The 21,793-nt window shown below is 42.8% G+C and overlaps 1 protein-coding gene and 1 pseudogene across 6 annotated transcripts in view; both read left to right on the top strand.

The window, feature by feature from the left end:
- Window positions 1-21,793, top strand: part of CAMKK1 (calcium/calmodulin dependent protein kinase kinase 1) — a 311,605-nt gene that overhangs the window by 219,642 nt on the left and 70,170 nt on the right. The window lies entirely within an intron of this gene.
- On the top strand, window positions 15,230-15,351 carry LOC143986384 (U2 spliceosomal RNA; annotated as a pseudogene).

The raw sequence follows: 21,793 nt of genomic DNA, 5'->3' as shown, positions 1-21,793 counted from the left end.
ATTCATATTTACTATACTCTGAAGAAATATATATAGCTTTAATTTTAGAACCATAAAAATACAAATGATATCATCTTTGTACACCAAAGAGGTGTATTTTGACACACATTATCATTACCTGTCGGGCAGCTTTCCTCCATCCAGAGTTCATGTGAAATTAGTCTTCCAGTATTTTGTCTTGAATAAAATCCTCTCTAACTGTATTTGTAATCCCTTTTGAGAAATAGATGACCTCCAAAGTCAGTGCTGCGTTTCCACCATTGGAGTATTTTGGAACAAAACCTATGGTGCCCCAAGGAGCCCCTCTGCTAGAATGCCAGGCTTACTTTATGTACAGAACATTTTTTGTTGTATGGCTAGAAAAGTTTTCTCTTTGCCTCCATTGCCTATAAGCCTACTGAGGTTAGTGGTGAATTCAGCACTGTCCAACAAGCTTCTCTATGACCAACAAGAAGCTACTGCTAAATGTTACTATTGTTAATATAGTAAGCTCAAGATAAATTATTATGCAGTCTTTAACCGCTTGCTGACCACCAGATGTATATTTACGTAGACAGAATGGCACGGCTGTGCAAATGGGTGTACCTGTACATCCCTTTGAATTTGCCGCTGTGCCATCACCACAGTAGGATCGTGGGTCCCGCGGACTCGATGTCCGCGGGGATACCCGCAATCGTCTCACAGAGAACAGGAGCGGGAAAATGCTGATGTAAACAAGCATTTCCCCGTTCTGCCCAGTGACACTGTCACTGATCACAGCTCCCTGTAATCGGGAGTGATCATTAGTGATGTGTCACATGTAGCCACGCCCCCACACAGTTAGAATCACTCCCTAGGACACACTTAACCCCTATGTTGCCAAACAAATCAATGCATTTTGAATCACACTGATCGCTGTATAAATGTGAATGGTCCCAAAAATGTGTCAGAATTGCCCAATGTGTTCGCTGATCACCGCCATTACTAGTAAAAAAAAATTAATAAAAATGCCATAAAGCTATCCCCTATTTTTGCACAAACCAGTCAATAAATACTTATTGCGATTATTACAATTATTGATAACCCCTCCCATTACCGGGAGTACCTCAGTTTTTTCGCCAGTGAATAAGGTGTTGGTCATGAGTAAAGATGTACTGTGCTGAGCTCCACTGGGGCTAGCCATGCTGATCGGATCCAGTAAGAGTGTCCTTTCATGGGCCTAAGGAATGGTACCCGGGCCACAGCACAGTGGGCGTTTTCAAAAATTCTGGCACCTCCTTTAGCCAGATTAAGGGCTCAGGGCATAACAGTCCAAGCCCTTTAATAGACCATTCAGTCTCTGGTCTAAACCAAAGTCTAGCCACAGCTGTAAACTACCTGGAATCTCTGGTTTGGATACTCAACCTAGAAAAATCCTCCTTAAAACCATCAAGGATATTATAGTACTTGGGGCTGGTCATAGATGCCCTACAGAATAAGGTATTCTTACCCCAGACAAGAATCAGTTCCATTATAGGACTAGTTCAACTTGTCAAAACAAATAAAAATCCTTCCATTCGGCTGTGCATGAGATCGTTAGGAAAAACGGTGGCCTCTTTCGAGGCCGTCCCTTACGCGCAGTTTCACTCAAGACTGCTACAAAATACCATCCTGTTGGTCTGGAACAAGAAGGTTCAGGCTTTGGATTTTCCAATACGCTTATCCCTGGACACTAAGGTTACAGGATTGTCCTGTCAGGATTCAATCCAACAATGCCACGGTGGTGGCTTACATCAGAATTTGGCACCGGGGGAATGGTCTCTTCACCTCGACATCTTCCTAGCGATATATCAGAGATGGGGTATTCCGGACGTGGACCTGTTCGCGTCCAGATCCAACAACAAAGTCGACAACTTTGTGTCAAGAACGAGGGATCCGCTAGCATGCGGAACAGATGCATTAGTCTTCCCATGGGATCAGTTTTCACTGATCTATGCTTTTCCTCCAGTTCTGCTACATCCGCTCCTTCTCCGCATGATCAAGCAGGAACGTAAGGAGGTGAGTCTGGTGGCCCCTGTGTGGCCCAGAAGATCTTGGTTTGCCGAGATAATAAAGATGGCGCTAGGAGTCCCTCTGATTCTGCCATTATGGACAGACCTTCTCACACAAGGTCTGGTATTCCATCCTACCTTACGGACCCTAAATTTAACGGTTTGGCTATTGAAACCCACATCCTAAAGGACCATGGGTTCTCTCCTTCAGTAGTGTCTGCTTTGGTTAGTGCCAGGAAGCCGCCTTCCAGAATCATTTACTATAGAGTCTGGAAGGCATAGGTTTCTTGGTGTGGGTCCAGGGGTTGGTCCTTAATTTCCTGCAAATGGGCTTGGAAATTAAGCTGACCTTGAGTACTATCAAGGGCCAGATCCGGGCCATGTCAGTGTTTTTTCAACAGCCTCTTGCTTCTCACTCTCAGGGGGTAACACAGAATAATCCCCCTATCAAGGCAACTCTAAATCCTTGGGATTTAAATTTTGGTCTCATCAGCTTTGCAGAATCAGCCTTTTGAGCCTTTATGGGAAATTCCCTTGGTTCTTTTGACAAGAAAGATAATCTTTTTGGTTGCCATTTCTTCTGCTACAAGAGTATAGGAACTAGCGGCTGTATCTTATAAAGAGCCATATTTGATCATGCATAAGGATAAAGTGGTTTTGCGTCCTCATCCTGAATTCCTACCAAAAGTGGTGAAAGGTTTTCATTTAAACCAGGATATTATTCTTCCTTCTTTCTTCCCAAAGCCTCAATCTAGGGAAGAGAAGGCACTACATTCCCTTGATGTAGTAAGAGCGATCTGAGTCTATTTAAAGGCGACCTCTCAGGTTCACAAAACAGATGTTTTGTTTGTACTGCCAGAAGGCCCAAAGAGGGGACAGGCAGCATCAAAATCTACTATTTCCAAATGGATTCGTCAAGTGATTGATTGTTCAAGCTTATGGCTTAAATAAGAACATTCCTCCTTTTCATATTAACGCACACCCAACCTGGGCAGTTAGTGCCTCTTGGGCGGTGCATCATCAGGCCTCTGTCTCAGATCTGTAAGGCCGCGTACACACGGGCGGACTATCCGTCCAACTAAGTCCGTCAGACAATCCGACAGACAGTCCGTCCTACTTTTGAATGAACGGACTTGACCACACACGATGAACAGACAGTCCGCTGAAAGCTTGCGCGATGACGTGTAAAGCACGTACGACGGGACTAGAAATACGACGTCCAATACACTGCAATGCAACCTTCGGCCGTGTAAATCCTTTCTGAGCATGCGCCATACTTAGTCCGTCCAACTAGCCTACTCACGAGCGGACTGTCCGCTGAAACCAAGTTTGGACGGACAATATTACGGAAATTCCGAAAGACTTAGTCCGCCAGACTGTCCGCTGAAAAAGTCAGCTGAAGCCCACACACGAGCGGATTGTCCGCTGAAACACGTTTCAGAGGACCAAGTCCGTCAGACAGTCCGCCCGTGTGTACGCGGCCTAAGGCCGCAACTTGTTCATACATTTACCAGATTTTATCAAATCAATGTTAAAGGTCATGAGGATATTGCCTTTGGGTGCAGTGTACAGCAGGCTGCAATATGAGTCCACTAGCCTCTTTTTTGCCCTACTTTTTGTTGTATCTCCCTCCCTTCAGTTGCCATTGCTATGGGACATCCCACATAGTAACTCTCTGTCCCCTGATGTATGAAAAGAAAATAGGATTTTTAAAACGGCTTACCTGTAAAATCCTTTTCTTTGATTTACATCAGGGGACAAAGAGGGCCCCCTTCTTGGTATACACTTGTATTGCTTGGCTACAAAACGGAGGGACTCCCGGTAATGGGAGGGGTTATATAGGGAGCGCACTTCTGGTCTTAGGGCGTGCCAGTGTCCATCACCTATTGCTGGCCTATTAACCCACATAGTAACTACTGTGGCTCTGTGTCCCCTGATGTACATCAAAGAAAAGTATTTTACAGGTAAGCTGTTTTAAAAAAAAATCCTGTTTTTTGTGCTCCTAGAAGCTTAATAGGATAACACTATGGGGGTTATTTACAAAAGGCAAATCCACTTTGCATTGCAAGTGCACTTAGAAGTGCAGTCGCTCTAAATAAGGAGTAGATCTGAAATGAGTGGAAGCTCTGCTGATTTTATCATCCAATCATGTGCAAGCTAAAATGCTGTTTTTTATTTTCCTTGCATGTCCCACTCAGATCTACAGCGACTTTACTTCCAAGTGCACTTTCAGTGCAAAGTGGATTTTCCTTTAGAAAAAAACCTATGTGTCCAGGCAGATTACTCTGCTATTAGAATTTTTTGAGCTTCAGCATCTAGGAGCAAAAAATAAAATAGTTTTTGTAGAGTTTCTTGGAACGTGTTTCCAGCAGCAACACTCCTAGAAGCTACTAATAGTGTTTTTTGAGCTTTTTGTTCCCCTTTTACTGCAAAAACACTAACGCTCTTAAAACCCTGCTAAAATGTTGCTACAAAAAGCTATTACCAGTGTTTTTTTAGCTTAAAAAAGACGTTAGTGGACATGGAGCCTTTAGAGTTTATTGGATCTGGTGCTTTACCATACTGCGATTCATCTTACCTGAAAAATCAAATTGTGTTGTCATTGGGACACCAAACTCTGGGTCACCCTGAAGCATGACATACTCCAATTTCCCATATTGCTTGGCTCATTGTACAAGAAAGACTGCTTGTCAAGTCTTCCATTGATTCATTACACTTTCGCATTTATGACCACATTTAGCAGGAAATGGAGTGTTGCATGCTATCCCTCCCCAACATCACCCATCATTGGCCATCTCAATTCCTTTGTTGTCATACAGACATTTTTAACTCTTGGATACATTGTAACAATTTCAGGGCTTAGCATTTCACTTCCTCCTCAGGTTGTCTGGTACTCAATGCATTGAGAGCCAAATTGAAGGCTTTGGCACATGATTCCTAGAGACCTAACCAGCTTTCAAAACTTTCTGTGCCCCCTGCCAGACCCTCCTTACCAGAAGGCTTTGTTTCATCCACTCACAAGCATTTATGGAATCTGTAATAAATCAGGGCACACTTTCAATGTGTTATCAACTTCTGGGAAAACATGACCTGCCCCAGACTCATTCTTTCAGAATTGGGAGAGAGACTTGAACACCAACTTTTCCCCACAGCAAATAGATCATATTGCTTACTTTTCACTTTATGCATCTATTTGCAATAAAAATCAAAGAGAAATTGAGTACTGTCCGTGAGACCTACCAATTAACCTTTTGAAGAGCGAGGGCCACTTAAGCGACTTGGTAACCGGTCGCAGGCCACAATGAGCAGAGCGGGTCGATGGCATGTCCACTCTGCATTTGCAGAGCGGACACAGACGCAGCCCAATATACTTTTTAGTGGATCGTATTGGAGGTAGAACACAAGTCAGTGTGTCTGCCACTACTTACAGGTGAATGGAGGGTCCAATTGGTCGGATTGTTGGACTGACCGTGCGAAAGGGGTCCAAGGCTGCTTTCACACTGATGCGCTGTGGTTTACCCACACCACGTGTGCAACGCAGTGTACCTTTGGCTTTCCTGCAGTTTTCAATAGACTTCTATTATATTCTGCAGGTTTGGTGCACTCTCAGAAAGCTCACCAAACTCGCAGGTAATAATAGAAGTCTATGGCTCAGTGCAGGTAACCTGCAGGTAAACTGCTTTGCACCTGCGGATCAGTTTGAAAGCAACCAAGTAACCACTGCAGATAAGATATGCCCGCATATACACTGTGATTTTAGTAATAAACTGACCTTTAATAACAGTATTCTTTTGATTCTATCCCAGAGCAGGAGGTTGCGGGCCACATCAGAGGGCTCCGCAGGCCACATGTGGCCCCTGGGCCACTGGTTGGGCACCCCTGACCTACAGCATAGAGAGTAGGTATTTTGTTTTTGACCTTGGTAGCAAAAAAAGTAGGATAGAACATTTTTCTTGAACAAAAGAATTGTAACAGTGAATGAGGTTTTCGGTAAATTCCATATTCCATGCCTTCCAAAATTGAATATTTAAAGCAAATTAAACAGTTTGAAGTACTTTCAAACAACATTTTTCAAGTCTCTGATGGCATTATGAAATGTACTATTGAGTCTTCGTTCAATGTTCATATACAAATTTACCAGTGTATAGCTTGCTTAAGTAATCCTATGTTTTTGTCTTTTTAGGGGCCCCCAGGTGGGTTATGCCATAATGTGCTAGTTGGCACAGCATATTAGCACATTATTGCAGATTTCCTTGTCAAACAGTGCCCTCCAGCACCTCGGTGTGATCGATCCAGCAGGCCCCCAGTGCTTACATCTTTGGCCGGCCTTCCTTTCGGGTTCAGCGCCTTCAGGCGTTTGTATGGCTGGACCGCAATGACTCCCACGTATGCGAGCAGGAGTCACATTGCCATGGCACAGATTTGGGGCAGTAAATGTTTGCTGAGCTGTGCATCTGTGGCTCAGTGTACATGACGGCTGACAGGCAGGAGGAAGTATTTGACAGAAGACCGATAGACTCAGCAATCAGCTTGTTATGGTTGGCACTCTGTGGGGGGAGGAGCTAGGAGCACCAGCAGGGGACCCGAGAAAAGGAGGATCGGGGCTGCTCTGTGCAAAACCACTGCACAGAGCAGGTAAGGATAATATTTTTATTTAAAAATAAAATAAACCAAAAACCAAAAAATAAAGTGTTTTTCTTTCGTTTTGGAAAGTGGGGAGGAGTTAATGTTTACATTTGTGACGCTATTGGCAAAACTTTCACTTTCTGACCCTGTGACACCTGTGTGTGTGTGTGTGTGTGTGTGTGTGTATATATGTGTATGTATGTATATATATATATATATATATACCAGGGCACTCCTGTGACAGGAAAGCGGAGAGGAGAATAAAAAAGTATACATTTCTTGGAGTCATCGCTGCTAATAGTGTAATGTGCACATGCTACAATTGGTGTTTTAAGTACAACAAAAAATATATGTATAATGCCTCAACATATATTCACTCAAAATATGTCTATAACAGCTGTGTGCAAAATTACAATAGTACAGTGATGTATTGGTGCCAAAAAATGAACTCAACAGTGACGGGTGCTTAAATATAAATCTGTTAAAGATTTGAGCATAAAATGACAGGTGCTATAATTTAAAAAAGTCCTTAATAAGATGTGACCAAAGGAATCAATAAAAACCCTAGTGCTGCCAAGGGTCACTGAACCAAGCAGCATGTCAGTGCTTCAATTCGTGCTCCCCCCTTTCTTGCTGCACTCATCAAATGCGTTATGTCGTTAAGAAGTCATCAGAATAGGCAGTTTTTGATGATGTCTTAATGACTAAACACGTTAGGCGGAGCTACAGCATCATTGCATCACTTCTGCTTCATGGAGCGCATATCATCCTGGACATCCTGGTTAATGTACAACAAACACTTGCTTTTAACTTCATCCATGTAAGTACAATATTTTACTTGTTTAGTAAATATTGTTTAACGGGATTACGCTATGGAGGCTCTTATCCAGGGGCGGACTGACCATTGGGCCACTCGGGCACTGCCCGAGGGCCCCGTGCCACTAGGGGGCCCCATCAGGGTTGCCAGCCTCAGTAGAACCAGGGGAAGTATGTAAAAATCTGTGCTTTTTTTTTTTTTACATCTCTGAAATGTCCCTTACCAACATCCTTTTTGGTCTAAAAATCCAGAGATTATAGCTGCCCCACCTCTCCAGTACCTTCTCAGCCAATAGAAACATGTCTGTGTATACTGTGTGATTGTATACTGTGTGTACATGTATGTGTATACTGTGTGATTGTATACTGTGTGTGTGTGTGTTTGTGTATACTGTGTGGCCCCATAATGTCTGATTGCATGGGGGCCCCATAATCTCCTATTGTCCAGGGGCCCCATGAGTTGTCAGTCTGCCCCTGCTCTTATCTTTGCATATGCATGAGACCACTAGGACATTGGAAACCAAGGAGAAAGGCCATACAGACAACCGTTTTTGGCCTAGGATTTGCTTACAGTCACTTGTACTGTGAATGCTGGTAACCCCCTGGGGAGAGCTATCTGGTCAGTGCAGCAAGAAAGGGGGGAGCACGAGTGTAATATACCTGATACCTTTTGTCAATTTTTATTAAGGACTTTTTTAATTCTAGCACCTGTCCCTTTATGCTCAAATCCTTATTGGATTTATATTTAACCCCCCTAGCGGTAATCCCGAGTCTGGCTCGGGTTGGGATTTTACTGACAGGAGCGGTAACCCCGAGCCAGACTCGGGATCGCATCGCTGGATGCAGGGGAGGACACAGGAAGAGTTACTTAACTTGTCCCCTGGATCCAGCGATGTCCTCCGCGTTGTGTGAGCGAGCTGTGCTCCGCTCGATTCACAGTGCCGAGTGCCGCTGAGCTCCGTTCCCTGCGACGTTATGACGCACGGGAGTGGAGAACGGCGGCAAATTCAAAAAAGTAAAAACACACAAAACACACACAGTACTGTAATCTTACAGATTACAGTGCTGTATTAAAAAATACACACCCCCTTTGTCCCAATGGTCTGTGCAATGCCCTGCATGCACTTTTATATTATAAATACAGTTTTTTCTGCCTGAAATTTGGAGATTGTCCATAGCAACCAAAAAGTGTCCCTTTTTCAGTGTTTTAGGATTTGATTACATTATTGAATAATTTTTATTATTCTTTATTATATTATAAACTTTATCATACCCGGGATGTCTGGTAGACTCTGGTTTGAACAGATTTAAGAGAGTTATTCCTAAGAATTACAGGACTACAAAATAAAACGCCAGATTTCCATGCAAAATAATTGTACCGCTTTCAGCACCTAAATCCAGACTGAATCATACCGCCAGGGAGGTTAAGCACCTGTCACTGTTAATTTCATTTTTTGGCATATATATTATTGTTCTATTGTAATTTTGCACACAGCTATTATGATCACATTTTTGAGTGAATATATTTTGAGGCATTATATATGTATTTTTGTTGTACTTGAAACACTAATTGTAGCATGTGCACATTACACTATTAGCAACGCCACATCCACTTCATGCCTTTGCAATCTAAATTTGACATCTACCTTGGTAGTTGTTTCCAGTGGAGGCAGCAGCCAGGGGCGTAACTAGAAATCACAGGGCCCCATAGCAAAATGTTGTATGGGCACCCCCCCCCCCCCCACAAAAAATGTCGGGGCTTAAATTAAATAGTGGGCGTGGTTTAAAATGCGTGGCTAAAAGGGGGTGTGGTTCGAGTCTGAGATGAATGAGGAAGGAAGGAAGGAAGCAAAGAAAAGGGATGGAGGGACAACAGGCCCAGATCCTACACCACAATAGCAATATACGTATTCCAGAAAGTTTAACAATCAACAGATAAAGATACTCCAAACAGCTGGTGTTAGCGCTTCAATAATCCTCACCTGTACCCAATGTGGCCTGCCTGTTCCCAATGCAGCGTGGCCTGCCCGTGCCCAATACTGCCTCACCTGTGCCCACTTGTGCCCAATGCAGCGTGTCCAGTGCCCAATACAGCCTCACCTGTGCCCAATGCAGTGTGGCTTGTGCCCAATGCAGCATCACCTGTGCCCATTGTAACGTGACCTGTGCCCAATGCGGCCTCACCTGTGCCCAATGCAGCATGACCTGTCTGTGCCCAATGCAGAATGTCCCATGCCCAATGCAGCCTCACCTGTGCCCAATGTGATCTCACCTGTGCCCAATACAGCCTCACCTGTGCCCAATGCATCGTGATCCATGCCCAATACAGCCTCACCTGTGCCCATTGCAGCCTCATCTGTGCCCAATGCAGTCTCACTTGTGCCCACCTGTGCCCAATGCAGCCTCACCTGTGCCCAATGCAGCGTGACTGGTGCACAATGCAGCCTCACCTGTGCAGAGGAAGAGGCGAGCCAGTGGCGGAACTACCGGGGAGGATGAGGAATGCATACTGGAGCCCTCAAATGGCTGCTGGCAAGCGTGGGACTGCCTCAGAGTGGGGGGCTCTGGCTCTACATCCAACTTCTGGCATGTCTCTTCCAGAGCTTTTCACTGTGATTTCCACTCACCGATACCTGGCCTGGATCCCTCCTGAATGACTTTACTCAGGACGTGCTGACCAGCTGTCCTTTCTGGCTCCTGTTCCCAGACACCTCTCCATAACCGTGTAAGGAGAGGCTCCCTCCCAGCCCCGAGCACCCTGCCTGAGGTACACCCACCCCCCAAGAAAGGGGGTTCCCTCAGACACAACAGTCTAACACTCCATCATCCAGTTTATCCAGCCGACAACTCCTCCCTCAGCAGGTTGACCATGGGTATATGAAGGAGTCCTAGTTGGGGATTGGTCGGAGCTCCCACATGCACCTCATGGCACTCCAGCTCTCTGCCATGCCCCTTTTCCATAACCTTCTCCCTGGAAACAGAGGAGGCACCCAAGAACTGAGGCACATATCAGTCACCTGCTGCTATACTAAACCCCTCCCCTGCCCCCAGATCAAAACAAACAGACCTAGCTCACAGCATAGGCCTTCTTAAATTTACCTGCGCTGGCAGCTTACACAAAACCTACACCTAGCACGTGCCTACCTAAGGTAGAGGGTGCTGCACTATAATATTAATAAAGGAATTACTAAACCATAGCCTAGCACAGGGTTTATCAACTAGGGTTTCTCCAGAGGTTGCTATGGGTTCCTTGATTAATTTCTGTCTCAGATAAGTTCCCACTGACACCATTGATCTTTTTAGCTATCTGTAAGGTGGGAATTCTTCACAATGACCACAAGAGTAAGGAGCGTTCTTCCCACTGACCATCATACTAGTATATCATGAGTTGTAGATATAGTCCTTTTTTAGCAGGGGTTCTCTGAAACTGAAAAGTTATTTGAGGGGTTCCTTTGTGTTGAAAAGGCTGAGAAAGGCTGGCTTAGCATAACCACTTTTGAGAGTAAACATTCTCTACTCATTTAGTAAATCAGCCCCATTGCATTTGGCAGAGGTTTATACCTTTACTTGGATAGAATAAAAGTGAGATTTTTCATTATAGGGTTGAATCTACCAACTGTCCCTTTTCAACCAATCAACCTAGCGATTTTTTTTCTTTCCCTCATTTTCATTCTAAGTGAAAAATTAGAGCGGAGCTCCACCCTAAAGTGGAGCTTCCGCTCATTGGAACCCTCCCTCCCTCCGGCGCCACAATTGGCACCTTTCAGGGGGGAGGGGGGTGCAGGTACCTGTACAGTACAGGTATCTGCACCCACTTCTGGCGTAGATTCTGCAGAAGCAACGCCCCTTTCTGCAGAATCTACGCCCCTTTCCGAAGGTCCCCCGCTGCCTGCTGAGAAACACACGGATCCCAGAGACAGCGGGGACCATCCTTATTGCGCAGCGTGACTCGCGCATGCGCAGTAGGGAACCGGGAAATGAAGCCACAAGGCTCCACTTCCTGATTCCCATACCCAAGATGGCGGCGGCAGCACCCAAGAGACGATCGAGAGATCGGCTTCGGGTGCCGACATCGCAGGCGTGCTGGGCGGGTAAGTGTCATTATTTTAAAAGTCAGCAGCTGCAGTATTTGTAGCTGCTGGCTTTTAAAAAAAAGTTATCGTTTAAAAACGCAAACGCTAATACTGCTACCTTTATAGCTGTAAAAAAAAATAATCAGAAATATGTAGTGAAGATAATTCCTACATGCAAAAATGCACTGTACATTAAATGTTCTTTAGATATAACATTTTTTTCAAACATTGGTTTCTTTGCCAATTCAAAAAATTACCATATAGCACGAATTAAAAGATCAGCATTTGTAAAGATCTAAATGATCTGGTAAGTTCTCGCCCCCCCGCAATATGCATTCCTCATCCTTCCCACGGGCGCGGGCCCCTCTCAGCTGCGGGCCCCATAGCGGCCGCGTGTGTCGCTATGGCGGTAGTTCCGCCACTGGCAGCAGCTATAAGAATACACATATCATTAGGTCCATAGTGCGGAACTACCCTTGCGATCTTTCACATATTTGTAATATGCTCCATGGCTTGCAACGCATCTGGCATGCTCTGGAAAAAAAAAATCAGGGATGTACAAGGAGGTTTACTTTAAAGTCTATTTTGGTTGAACATTTCAATTGCTTGGAATGTATGTGAGACTGTTCTATGCAGTAGCCAGCTGGAAAACAATTTTTCAATAGATTTTACACCAAGTGAAGGTTAGGTCTTCTTTTCAATTTATTAAAGCGAGGTACTTTTTACAATTTCAGAACAAGATGTAACCTTGAGTGTTGTACTAAAATCATTCTACGCCAAAATAATCCACCATATATTCATCTTAGACTTGGGGGGGGGGGGTGTTGTTTTGTGATATAATCTTGTTCTGGGTAGTACATTTACATTTATATTGTTTGGTTACCTGTATAAGCGTACATATTCACCAGCACACCATGGATCGACAAATTTTCATCCAAAAGGTTTAATGAAGAGAATCACATCACAAAGGAAAGGTGCAACGTTTCGGAGCCGCGCAGGACCCCTTCGTCAGGCATGTGATACCATGCCTGACACATGCCTGACGAAGGGGTCCTGCGTGGCTCCGAAATGTTGCACTTTTCCTTTGTAATGTGATTCTCTTCATTAAACCTTTTGGAGGAAAATGTATCGATCCATGGTGTGCTGGCGAATATGTACGCTTGTTTGATGCTTCCAGGACCCATCTGGTAATCGCTGCAGCACCCGCTACTTTATGAGCCATTCATACTAGGAATGTGTGCGATAGGAATATTGATTTGATGGTTACCTGTATACAGCATCATACTTGATCTGCTGGCTTTAAGGCTGCATTCATACTTGAGCATGCGTGTATTTAGTAATTTTGCAGGTTTTTTAAAAACTTTTTTAAATGCCCAGATGTCAATGGAGCCTTAGGCTGCATTCACACCTGAGTGACATGGAAGTGCACAAAAATGTGCATCACGGTTACCATGCCATTATTTCTTAAGCTCAGGTATTTTCCCAAATGCGGGTAGCAGTTACCTATTTTCCACTGGACAATGCGTGCAAGAAATGTACATTGCCAAAGGTGCTTGGCTCAGTGACAAAAAATGGTACTTGAGCTTCTTTAGTGCGCAATAGGCAGCCCATTCAAGTCAAAAGGCTGTCATGCAAAAAATATGTGATACAAAATGGGACACATCAATCAGGTGTGATTGTACCCTCAGTGGCAACTGTACCTTTGGAGAAAATGTGTTATTGCATGATATTTGAGCATGTTATATGGAAACTTGAAGCACATTTTCATCAGGAAATATAAGTATTTCAGCTCTTCCAGGCACTGACATTGTAGGTCCTCTCCCTAGGGCCCCATGCACAATGGACCTTTAGCCCTAATGCATGAAGCACCAATGTTTAGGTGCAAGTGGAAAGCACCATCCAGCCTTGCAGTTGACAGCCTGTTAAATTCAATTAGAGGCTGAAAGCTGCTGTGGCTGGATGGGGTTGGTTGACACGCTGAGTCGTACTAACATTTAAGGCAGCATGCCCCAGGGACGAATGCCCGAAACAACACAAATTGTCAGAGGTCAGTACCACTCGATGCACCATCCACCAGCAGCAGCCTTCAGCTTTTCATAGAGTTGAACAGGCTGCCTGCAGTTGAGCTGGATGGTTCAGATGTCATTTCTGCCCGCACTTAAGTGCCAGAGCCTCATGTTGCGTGGTTAAACGCTCAGTTTACAGGGGCCTTATTTTCCGGTACTTGTAAGCTGGTGCTTGTTAGCTGTTAGAAACGTAAACACACGCAGATCCATATCTCTGCTCAAGTCTGGCCTCTCCTGCACATGGACAACCTGGGTGCCAGCCATCATAGTCCGTCTCCACTGTCCATTAAAAATAGGAAAAATCAGGAAAAGCCTCAAAAAAGTGAAGCCACCAGGTCTAAGGCATACTGAACTCAGTTTTTGTAAAAAAAATAAAATAATAGGAGACATATTTACTCTGTCAGCTAATAGCATCTAGGTTGTAGCAGTGTTATCAGCAGAAGCAGCTGTATCTGATACATAAGGTTGAATTGGTACATAGACTGTATTTCATAAGTTCTTAAGAATCTTTTGCATTGCAAATCAAGTATAACGGTACATGATAATATGATAAATATTTCATCCATTAGGGCTTTGTTCTAAGGAAAAGCATTGGTCTGTTGTCACCATGTGCACGTTTTGGGTTTGTGAATCTAGAGTTTTTGTAAATTTTTGCTTCTGTCGGTCAGCTTTTGCTATTGCTAACAAAATGCTGCCAGAAAACTGAATATTTGATAAGACACACAGGGATTAATTTACTAGATGTGTAGAGCATGTTCACTTTCAAAGTGAATTTTCTCAATTATCTTAGTGAATGAGGTGACACAAAATGGAAAGACGCTTTGTAGAGAATTTACAATCACGTGCAAGGGCAATAAAACCTTTTGCTTACATATGATTAGAAGTCAGCATGACTTAACCTCATTCATGTAATGTGGAAATTCTATTTGCAAAGAGAAAATTTGCTTAGCTCGGTGAATAAAGTGACATTGTGCTGATTTCATCCAATTATATGTAGGCAAAAGTCATGCTTTTTTATTTTTCTTGCACATAATTGGGCATTCTTTTCAAAGTGATATTTCTAAAATGAATGTTAAAATTGAACGTCTCTACCCCTTTAGTAAATCAGGGTCATAGTAAAGTATTAGTCAGTCAAAGCAGACTGATGGATTCAAATTGGAAGAGATGAACAAGATGACGCAAATATCGCCAAGCAGGAAACACGGCATGTACAGTAGATGTAATCAAGTATTGTATTTTGTCCTATCCACACATATAATTCAGTTCTATCAATACAAATCTGTTTTCATATTGTTAAGGTTAATAAAAATCTGTTCACACACATTTTATAGGTAGACTATAGTTTTCCCTTGAATTGTCCAGAGAACCTTTACAGAGAGACATAGGTAAATGTTCTCGTTGATGCATAGTAAGCTTTTGTTATAGTGTGGGCTATATTTAAGAAAACATGCGGATCTATGCACATAGGTTGTTGTTCAGCTGGTTGCAGCGGAAAAAAAAAAAGTGCACATCACCCTCCACAAACAGATGAAGGGGGAATTGGTAATAACCCTCCCAGTAAGTAGACCTATTGAGAGTCTACATGTGGGGACTAGAGAAGCATTCCACTACAAAAAAGGCAATCTGCAGGTGAATAATGGTTGCTTCTCTGCCCTTTGGCTAAGATCAAGTATAGTATCTGCTCTTATCAGTTTCCAGAGGAGGCACTGTGCTACTCCTATAGAGAGGAGTGCTATGCAAATCCAATGGCGTAAATCCAATGGCGTAATTGTGCCTGGAAGGGTGGTTTTCAGCATGTTGAGCTGCCTGACAGATTACTGGGGGCCAACCACTGGTTGTGTCTGAAGCCATCTGAAAGGGTGCTTCTGGTGAGGATGGGTGCTGCATTGGGTCTGGCCAGAGAGTACGGTCCCTGGCCTTCTGGCCTAGATTGGGTAGTTCTAGCTCTGGTCAGTTTTTTGGGAAAGAACGCTTACTCCCCTACAGCGCCGGGGGGAGCGGTTAGTATTTCCCAAATTTAATTAGGTAGGAGTGATGGGAGCGAGAGTTGAGCCTTTGAGGTCTGGGCTCTCCCCAAGCTTTCAGAACTTCCAAAAGCCTGTGGTGACTGTGCCCCTCAAGTGGCAGTTCAGGGGTGTCGTACAATCACTGAGTGAGGGTGAATTTGATTTATGGCACCATGGTCCCTTCACCATACACATGTTTTTCACACCTGCCTCTAGGGCTGGGCCTTTTGGCTAGGACCAGGGGAAATGTTTATTCCTGGCCAAAGGACCTGGCCATTGTATTGCACAATGGTCACTCTTTCACTTCTCCCACTTCCTTCTCCCCACTTTCCTATTTATTTTACCTGGGTTTTTCACTTTTTTGTATTTTTTTGTTGATGTGTTCACGTTTGTCACTGTGTGATTAGTAGGATGTGGGTCCTCTGGCCTATCCTGAACATCTTGGGATGGGGGTGGACATAGGCCTTTTGGCTTGGTTCTCCTTCTCTCATGGGGTCTCCCGTGGGGTAGTCCCACCAAGTACTTAGGTGGGTCTGTCATGGCAGACCTTCCAGAGAAAGTGGGTCTGTCTGGTTTCAGCAAAATGGACTCAAATGAAGTACCTCAATCCCCATCTGGAGACTAACGCCCCAGGGGATCAGGGTAAGGTCCTTCCTAGGGAGGACCACTGTAACACCAGTTGCACGTTTTGTGTCACTCTTTATGTGTGTGCACTTTTTTTGGCACTGGGTGGAGCACTTGGTGTGTTTCACACGCCACAGGCTTAAAAAAAAAAGGGTGATGTGTAAACAGATCCAACAATTCTGGAGTAGGACAAATGGAGACATAATCCAGTGCAATGGTACATTATCAACAAGCGACACTTTATTATAAAATATCCCCTTACAAATAAAACAAGGTAGTGGTGCTTATTCACCAGTCCCAGACCAATGTCAGAAGAGACCTGCTGCCTTCCATGGCCAGCAGCAGGTATCATGTACAAGGTTTGTAGCTGCTAATCCGGTACCCACTTCTAGATGGAACAGTTTGTGTCCTCACGTTCAGCACATTAATGCCTTGGTCAAGTATCAATATCTGAAAGTACAACACTCAAAGTTGAATCCAATCTAAAACTGTAAAAAGAAAATGTGGCAGAGCGATGGAAAAAAATCAGACCAAAGATGGGAGTTGACCTCAGTGCTTCATTAGAGATGAAGTGGAAGGCAAGGTCTTGAAATGTTAATATAGCTCAATTAAAGGAATAGGAGATGTAATTTCCTACCCTGCTAAAACTCATTAGTTGAGCAAGATTTACAATTGAGCTTGCTACCAATCTGTACTCGGCTATCAATTGCACCTGGTACAGATTGTGTGAAAAAAATATTTTTACAAGTAAAGTAAATTGGAAGCAATGACTATGCTGAACACACAAAAGCATTTTTTTTTACCGTTTACTGCTTCCATATGACATAGGTTATTTGAAATGGGATTTTTATATTTTTGTACATTTTGCTGTTGCTAGACGTCACTCCTAAAATGAACAATGCTGGCTGAAAATGCTAGCCTTTGCTGACACAGCTTTCTTGGTTGTGTTAAATGATTTCTGCTTACTGAATGATGTGAGGGTAATACTAAAGAGACTACAGCAGAGCCATATGGATTGTGTTTGCCCTTGAACAGTAATGGGCTTCTCTTCTAATCAAGCATATTACAGCTCTGGCTGTTGTAAACAATTTGATGTGCAGGCATCCTTTTGTGTCTCCTGGCTGTTTACAGATCAGCTGGCTAAATACGTGAATAAAATTCCCACGGCTCTGCGTAATCAGCACATTCAGTTAAAAGTAGCCACCAATTCAACTAAATATGTTTGTTATGATGTTTATCATAGACTAATTTGCAAAGAGATTGGAAAAAATAAAGTGTGACAATGCTGTCTAGTTCTGGGCACCAGTCCTCGGGAAGAATGTACTGGAAATGGAGTGAGTACAGAGAAGAGTAACTAAGCTAATAAAGGGTCTGGAGAATGTTAGTTATGAAGAAAGGTTGTGAGCACTGAACGTATTCTTTCTGGAGAAGAGACGCTTGAGAGGGGATATGATTTCAATATACAAATACCATACTGGTGACCCCACAATAGGGATAAAACTTTTTTGAGTTTAACAAGACACATGGCCACTCATTAAAATTAGAAGAAAAGAGGTTTAACCTTAAACTACGTAGAGGGTTCTTTACTGTAAGAGGATGTTACTGTAAGAGTGGCGAGGATGTGGAATTCCCTTCCAGAGGAGGTGATCTCAGCCGGGGGCATCGATGGTTTCAAGAAACTATTAGATAAGCATCTGAACGACCACAACATACAGGGATATACAATGTAATACTGACACATAATCACACACATAGGTTGGACTTGATGGACTTGTGTCTTTAGCCAACCTCACCTACTATGTAACTATTTGGCAATAATATTGATTTTTACTGATCCACACCAGTATGTTTCTGGTAGCAGAAATCATTTTGTATTATCCAGTTAGCGACTGCCCCCTCACAATGTACTGCAAATGTGTGGCCTCTGTAGGCAAAGCATCGTACCCGTACGTTGCTGCCTAATTCCAGGTTTTGGGACCTGCTGTCCAATCACAGCCCAGAGCTCTTGCTTTGATCCCTTCCTACAGAGCTCTATATTGTTTAACAATCTGTCAGTTTCTCATCCCTGCAAAGTAGGGATGAGAAATTGAGTGACCAGTTTGTAAAAGCAGCAAACATTACACATAGGTGCACATTTAACCCCTTGATCACCCTTGATGTTAATCCCTTCCCAGCCAGTCATTAGTACAGTAACAGTGTATAGTATTATGACTTATCACTGTAGTAGTGTCACTTATAATGTCAGTGGCAGTTAGTTTCCTACCAACGGCAGTTAGTGTCAGATTGTCCACCACACTATCACAGTCCCATTATAAGTCATTGATCACCACCATTTCTAGTATAAAATAAATACAAATTCCTGTATATACCGTATACCATAGTTTGTAGGTGCTATAACTTTCATGCAAACCAAGCAATATACACTTACTGGGATTTTTCTGTACCAAAGACATGTAGCAGAATACATTTGAACCAAAATGTATGAAGAAATTTGATTTATTTTATTTTTTTAATAGGATATGTTTATAGTACAGAGAAACATGTTTTTTCAATATTTTCGGTCTTATTTCCATTTATTATAATAATAAAAAAATAAAAAAAAACAGTGGTGATCAAGTATCACTAAAAGATAGCGCTATTTTTGTGAAATAAATTATATAAATTTCAGCAGGTATTACCTCAACAAGTTGTGAGCGTATTGATAATGCAAACAATCGGATGACCATAAATAACAAAAACCCAGTGGTGATAAAATACCACCAAACAAAGCTCTATTTATGTGAAACAATTGATAAAAATTTAATTTGGGTACAGTATGATCGTGCAATTACCAGTTAGGCTTAGTTTAAACTGCAGTACAGAGCGGCTCATAACAGGACCCTGGTGCGTCCCTGTTTACCATTTTCGGTACAAATTTTTGGCTGAATTCGGACCTGAAATGGACCAGAAGATGCACAGGCCTCATGTTCAATTCGCCCTGGAGCTGCTTCGGAGATGTGTAAACCGACTCCTTTGAGAGCCGGTCACAATCTTCTGACATGCGAATTGGATGCAGAGAAAATCTGCATCCAGTTCGCAAAAGTGTGAACTCAGCCTTTAAAGTACTGCAGTGCCAAATAGCAAAAAATGGCATGGTGGTGATGGGGGTAAAATCTTCTGGAGCTGAAGTGGTTATACCATTAGGCCAATGATTTGTGCAGCTTGTGGTTTTAGAATATAGGTTGCTTTATTTATGACACAAAATATCTGCATATATCAGTCTATTTTTCTGAGGAGCAATCTTGCTTTGTATAATGAGCCAGTATTTAGAAAGGAGCATAGGACACTGGATTTAGCTTCTATGAAAATACATCCATTTTAATTATCAGGAGCTTTGTCTTAATAGTGCTTTGTATGGCAGGCCTGTACAAATGAATAATCAGTTTTGAATGGTCTGGCTGAAACTCCACGTCTGCATTCCTTTTTTTTTTTTTTCTGTGGCTGAGTCATTCCCCACACATATTTATACTGATCAATAGTCATCCAGACTGAGATGGAATAGCCATGCATTTCTGTAGAGACTCTAGGACAAACAATACAATGTGTACAAAATTTGAATAATGCACAGATCAGCTTTCTTTTGCATAAAACAAATGATCTGATTGTAAATGATTTTTTTCTTGTAAACCCCTGTACAGCAGAACTTGAAAAATAAAGGGCCACACTGTGAGCCAATGAGGAATGCTGAGCACAATCTAACATATAGGAACTGGGGACACTGGACCGATAGTTGTCCGTTTCAAATACTGTCATCCACAATCCTGGAATATACATGAAGCATGTAAAGTTAGGAGGGAGATCTGATGTGCATTTGTTTGGGTCAGTAACTCGGAATACCTTGAAGAGAATCCATACAGCAAAAATCTGAAGGGATAGAGGGAGCTATAAAACTGCCTGTATGCCAACTTGCTTATTAAGTGTAGCTAGTCACAAGAAAATTTCTATGCAAGAAAAAAATATCCTTAAGTCTAAAAGTGATTACCTACCATATAGGGACTAGGTGGCTTTAGCACAGGCTCAAGGTTTTTTCAAAAATTACAAAAATCATCTTTATTAGGGCCGGTTCACACAGCGGGCGATGCGAGGCGACACGACTCGCCTCGCCTCGCTCCCGCAAGTCGCCCCCGTTCTGTACAATGGAACCGTTTTGAGAGGAGCGACTCGAGTCGCTCCGACTCAGAAAAAAGGTTCCTGTACTACTTTTGGGCGACCTCGGGGCGACTTGCATTGACTTCTATACAGAAGTCATCTGCAAGTCGCCGCTGAGGTCGCCGCAGGTCGCGGCGAGGCAAGTCGGAGACGCCTCGCCTCGCCTGCTGTGTGAACCGGCCCTTAAAGTTACTATAAATGTCAAATCATCAGATTCAAAAAGAAAAAAACACTTCACCAAACCCACTTTGCATAAAAGACTGTGTTGTCGTCTCATGCCCCAGATGACATCAGTTATGACAAAACATGTTGGGCGGAGCCAGCTGTGACATCACCACATTCTGACCAGAAATGTTCGGGAAGACATTTTATAGGTTTCAATCGGATTGATTTTTATGAAAGACTTTTCTTGTTCTACAAAATGTGAGTTTAATGCTCCACCAATAAAGCGAAGTTTTCTTTTTAAATGGAGTTCACTATGAAAGATTTCTTGTCCATCTCTGGTTTACCGATATACAGAGAATTCCGTTATAGACGCGCTACCAGGGAGGACTTGCCATATTACAGGGAGCTTCTGAACACATCTTCCCACGCTGTTTTTCACATATCTGTAACAGGTGGTCAATTTCGTCTGGTAAGCCTTGCATGCTGCCACGCGGTGGTGTCCTTTCACAATGCACAGTGGGGATTTGACTCTTCACTTTCTAGAAACACTTAGTGACCACCAGTGGAAGTGGATCTGTGGGATTATTGTGGGACTCTTTTTTTTTTTTTTTTTTTCTTGAATCTTCTCCCCTTTTTGAACTTTATTGGTCTTATTTAGATGTCAATTTTATTTGTCCTTTCATTTTTAATTTATAATACCACGGCGTAGCACTGTTTTTTCATATGTTTTTATAAATATCTGTCATTAACATTTCTAAAGGTGCATTTGTTTGAATTGTGGTAATAAGAGAAGCGCTGCATAAATTGCTGGCGCTATATAAATCGTGAATAATAATAATAATTTCCTATTTCGTTATTTTCCCAAGCTATTGGTGCTTGTTCATTATTGCCGCATTACCAGATATTTGCTTGATTACGCATTTGGTGGTTGTAACACAGCTTATGTTACATTTACGGAATATGCACGTTTTAGACTTCTATACTAAAAGTAAAGTTATATTGTAAAGCATTCAACCCTAAAGCATAGCATTTTGTATAGTAAAATATGTGGAATAAAAGTTATACAGCCACTTCATACAAAGGACATATGTTGCCCCATTCTTTTATCATAACAAAATAAAGATTACATCATTGGTAAGCTGGACTAAAGACCACAGCCCACCCAGTCCTATATGTGTACGTGTGTGCATGTAGATGTCTTTACTGTTTCCCATTTCCAT

The sequence above is a fragment of the Lithobates pipiens genome, unplaced genomic scaffold (assembly GCF_037356315.1).
Source record: "Lithobates pipiens isolate NorthernLeopardFrog02 unplaced genomic scaffold, aLitPip1_a1.2 Scaffold_16, whole genome shotgun sequence".
In the NCBI taxonomy this organism is placed as follows: domain Eukaryota; kingdom Metazoa; phylum Chordata; class Amphibia; order Anura; family Ranidae; genus Lithobates; species Lithobates pipiens.
The sequence above is the reverse complement of the archived record's forward strand: the minus strand, read 5'-3'. Positions and strand labels throughout refer to the sequence as shown.